Below are 5,495 nucleotides of genomic sequence, written 5' to 3' on the forward strand. Positions count from 1 at the left end.
AAGTGAATAGTTCATAGGCATGTCCTGACGCTTACTGATATTCCCTATTCTTTGGCATTCGTCACAAGACAAGACAAACTTACAGGCATCCTTGAAGAGAGTGGGACAATAGAAACCTGATTGCAATACCTTATGAGCAGTTCTATCTCCAGCATGGTGTCGTCCGTAAGCTTTGGAATGACACTTCTGCAGGATCTACCCCTGTTCATGTTCAGGCACACAACATCTAATAACACCATCTACTCCTTCCTTATAAAGGTGAGGATCATCCCAAAAGTAATGTCTCAAATCAAAGAAGAATTTCTTCTTTTGCTGGTAGGTGAAACTGGGTGGTATGTATTTGGCTATGATATAATTTAGGTAATCGGCATACCACGGTGCACTATGTGAAGTGCGGATGACTTTCAATTGCTCATCAGGAAAGCTGTCATCAATAGGTCGTGGGTCATCAAGGACATTCTCTAGCCTGGACAAGTTATCTGCTACAGGGTTATCAACACCCTTTCGGTCAACGACGTGCAAATCAAATTCCTGTAGCAGGAGAACCCATCTGATCAGCCTAGGCTTAGCGTCCTTCTTCTCCATAAGGTACTTAATAGCATCATGATCAGAGTGAATAGTCACTTTGGAGTCAACTATATAAGATCTGAACTTTTCACATGCAAACACGACTACTAAAAACTCCTTCTCCGTAGAGGCATAGTTTCTTTGGGCACTGTCTAGAGTTTTACTAGCGTAGTGAATAACATTCAACTTCTTGTCAACTCTTTGTCCTAGAACAGCACCAACAGCATAATCACTAGCGTCGCACATGATTTCAAAGGGCAGGTTCCAGTCAGGTGGTTGAACAATAGGTGCGGTTATCAAAGTGTTCTTAAGTATTTCGAAAGCTTCCTCACAATCCTCATCAAAAACAAAAGGAACAACCTTGTGCAAGAGGTTGGTAAGAGGCCTAGAAATCTTAGAGAAGTCTTTAATGAACCTTCTATACAAACCAGCATGACCTAGGAAACTTCGTATACCTCTCATATCTATGGGGCAAGGCATTTTCTCAATTGCATCAACCTTAGCCTTATCAACTTCAATGCCTCTTTCGGAGATTTTGTGTCCTAAGACGATGCCTTCATTAACCATAAAGTGGCACTTCTCCCAATTCAAGACGAGGTTGGTATCTTTGCACTTCTGTAAGACTCGATGAAGGTTGCTGAGGCAATCATCAAAGGAAGACCCGTAAACGAAGAAGTCATCCATGAACACCTCGACAATCTTTTCACAGAAGTCAGAGAATATAGCCATCATACATCTTTGAAAGGTGGCAGGTGCATTGCATAAGCCAAAAGGCATACGTCTATAAGCAAAGGTACCGAAGGGGCAGGTGTAAGTGGTTTTCTCCTGATCAAATTGTGCAACAGGTATTTGCGAGAAACCTGAATAACCGTCTAGAAATCAGAAGTGTGTGTGTTTGGATAGCCTTTCTAGCATTTGGTCGATAAAAGGCAAAGGATAATGGTCTTTCCTGGTTGCCTTGTTCAGTTTCCGGAAGTCTATCACCATCCTATAGCCAGTAATAATCCTTTGTGGGATTAGTTCATTCTTATCATTAGGAACAACGGTGATACCTCCCTTCTTAGGTACGCAATGTACCGGGCTTACCCAATCACTATGAGTAACACGATAAATGATTCCTACTTCCAGAAGCTTTAATATTTCTTTTCTAACGACCTATTTCATCTTAGGATTTAATCTCCTTTGATGATCAACAACTGGTTTAGAATCAGGATCGGTTTTAATCTTGTGCTGACATAGAGTGGGACTAATACCCTTAGGATCATCAAGAGTATATCCAATAGCAGCACGGTGCTTTCTCAGAGTTTTTAGTAACTTCTTCTCTTCATGCTCTGAGAGGAGAGCACTAATAATAACAAGATATATCTCCTTCTCATCAAGATAGGCATACTTAAGAGTATCAGGCAACTGTTTAAGCTCGAACACACGATCACCCTTTGGTGGGGGAGGATCCCCAAGCAGTTCAACATGCAGATTATTCTTGAGAATAGGATATTGTTCTAAGACAATTTTATCTATCTCATCTCTTTCCTCCATATGCATATCATTTTCATGCTCAAGCAGATATTGCTCTAAAGGATCCGTAGGAGGTACGACAATAGAGGCAAGAGCAATGATTTCATCCCTACCGGACGATTCTTTTTCATGCGGTTGTCTTCCAAACTTGGAGAAGTTAAATTCATGAGACACACCCTCGAAACTAACTGTGACAGTCTTCTTAATGCAATCAATGTGAGCATTGACAATGTTGAGAAAGGGTCTACCTAATATGATGGGACAAAAGCTATCTTGTGCAGTACCAAGGACGAGCAAATCAGTAGGATACTTCGTCTTACCACACAGGACTTCTACGTCTCTCACAATTCCCAAAGGACAGATAGCGTCTCTATTAGCTAGCGTAATAGTGACATCAATGGGTTCTAGCTCAGCAGGTGCAATCTCATCTTTGATTTCATCATATAGGGAACAGGGTATTGCACTAACTAGCTCCCATATCACATAAACCATGGCAACAGTGATCTCCTATCTTGACAGAAACAACGGGCAGGCCAACTACAGGTCCGTATTTGTCTTTCACGTGAGGTTTAGCAATCCTAGCAGAGTCCTCACAGAATTTGATAACATGCCCGTCTACGTCTTCGGCTAAGAGATCCTTGATAATAGCAACACTAGGTTCAACTCTAATCTCCTCAAGGGGTGCTAGTGGTCTATTGTAACCTCTACGTATCACAGTTGGAGCTTTAGAATAATCCTTTATCCTAGCAGGGTATGGTGGTTTCTCAGCGTAGGCACAAGGAACAACAGGATCACTGAAAGCAATGACTTTCTCCTCAACTAGTTTGGTTTTGACTATGTTGCTTTCTGCAGGAGGATGATACTTAAACCACTTCTCTTTGGGAAGATCAACATGAGCAGCAAAATATTCACATAGAGAAGCTACTATCTCAGAGTCAAGTCCATATTTAGCGCTAAAATCTCTAGAGGTGTTTGTCTCAACAAAATATTTAACGCAATCAAACTGGAAATTCATACCTGACTCCTTGCCTTCCTCCAGCTCCCAATCTTCAGAGTTACGTTTGATTCTTTCCAATAAATTCCACTTGTGGTCAATATCATTCTTCATAACAGAACCGGTACAAGAAGTGTCAAGCATGGTACGATCTTCATGGGAAAGCCGAGCATAAAAGTTTTGAGTGATAATTTCTCTCGAGAGCTCATGATTGGGGCATGAATATAGCATTGATTTAAGCCCCCCCCAAGCTTGAGCTATGCTTTCCCTGTCACGATGAGAAAAGTTATAAATAAATTTCCAATCACGATGTACTAAATGCATAGGATAAAACTTTTGATGAAATTCCAATATCAACCGATTGTAGTCCCATGATCCAGTATCATCACATAGCCTATACCATGTCAACGCCTTATCCTTCAAAGATAAAGGAAAGACTTTCTTCTTTACCTCATCCTCGGGCAAATCTGCAAGCTTAAATAAACCACAAACTTCATCTACATAGATCAGATGCAAGTCTGGATGTGAAGATCCATCTCCTGTAAATGGATTAGCCAGCAGTTTCTCAAGCATACCCGAAGGAATTTCATAAAATATATTTTCAGTAGGTACCTCAGGTTGAGGAACAACTCCTCGTGCTTCCGTTCGTGGTGAAGATACCCCGAACAAACTCCTCAAAGGAACAGTTTCCATAGTGACAAGTGACAATAAATTTCAGCACAGTATATAAATGTTTCCTTACCAATTTCCACTTACCAAAGGCACTTCACTCCCCGGCAACGGCGTCAGAAAAGAGTCTTGATGACCCACAAGTATAGGGGGTCAATCCTAGTCCTTTCGATAAGTAAGAGTGTCGAACCCAACGAGGAGCAGAAGGCTCTGGTAAACAGTTTTCAGCAAGGTAATAACTGCAAGCACTGAAAGTAGCGGTAACAAGTGATGATGTAGCGAGGTGAAACGTAGAAAGCGAAAAGTAACAAGTAACAAGTAGTAGCAATGGTGCAGAAAGTGGCCCAATCCCTTTTGTAGCAAGGGACAAGCCTGAACAAAGTCTTATAAGAGGAAAAACGCTCCCGAGGACACACGGGAATTTCTGTCATGCTAGTTTCATCATGTTCATATGATTCACGTTCGTTACTTTGATAGTTTGATATGTGGATGGACCGGCGCTTGGGTATTGCCCTTACTTGGACAAGCATCCCACTTATGATTAACCCATCTCGCAAGCATCCGCAACTACGAAAGAAGAATTAAGACAATGTCTAACCATAGCATTAAACTAGTGGATCCAAATCAGCCCCTCACGAAGCAATACATAGACTGGGGTTTAAGCTTCTGTCACTCCAGCAACCCATCATCTACTTACTACTCCCCAATGCCTTCCTATAGGCCCAAGTATGGTGAAGTGTTATGTAGTCGACATTCACATAACACCACTAGAGGAAAAGACAACATACATCATATCAAAATACTGAACGAATACCAAATTCACATGACTATTATTAACATGACTTATCCCATGTCCTCAGGAACAAAAGTAACTACTCACAAATCATAATCATAATCATGATCAGAGGTGTAATGAATAGCATCAAGGATCTGAACATAAACTCTTCCACCAAGTAATCCAACTAGCATCAACTACAAAGAGTAATCAACACTACTAGCAACCTTACAAGTACCAATCGGAGTCACGAGACGGAGATTGGTTACAAGAGATGAACTAGGGATTGGAGAGGAGATGGTGCTGATGAAGATGTTGATGAAGATGCCTCCCCTCCGACGAGAGGACTGTTGGTGATGACGATCGCGACGATTTCCCCCTCCGGGAGGGAAATTTCTCCAACAGGAGCGTCCTGCCGGAGCTCTAGATTGGATCTGCTCAAGTTCCGGCTCGTGGCGGCGGCGAAACCACGAAAAGTTCCGTCTTGATTTTTTCTGGAATGAAACCCTTCATATAGCAAAAGAGGGGGGGCCAGTGGGCCGTCAGGGAGCCCACAAGCCCTGTAGCCACCACCAGGCGGGTGGCGGCTACCAGGCTTGTGGCGCCCTGGTAGCTCCCCTCTGGTACTTCTTTTGCCCAATATTTTTTAAATATTCCCAAAAAATTCCACGTAAATTTTCAGGGCATTTGGAGTGTGCAGAATAGAGGACTCAGATTTTGTCCTTTTCAGTCTAGAATTCCTGCTGCCTGAATTCTCCCTCTTGGGCGCAAACTTGGGCATCAAGCTCGATTATGCCTCCGTATACCACCCACAGGCCAACGAGCAAGTCGAAAGAGCCAGTGGGCTCATTATGAGCGGCATTAAACCTCAATTGGTCCGCCCCCTTCAAGAATCCGACGGCCAATGGGTGGAGGAGCTCGACTCCGTACTATGGGGCTTGTGCACCACCCTGAATTTTTCCACAAGGTACACCC

Source organism: Hordeum vulgare, chromosome 3H (genome assembly GCF_904849725.1).
Source record: "Hordeum vulgare subsp. vulgare chromosome 3H, MorexV3_pseudomolecules_assembly, whole genome shotgun sequence".
NCBI classification, from domain to species: Eukaryota; Viridiplantae; Streptophyta; class Magnoliopsida; order Poales; family Poaceae; genus Hordeum; species Hordeum vulgare.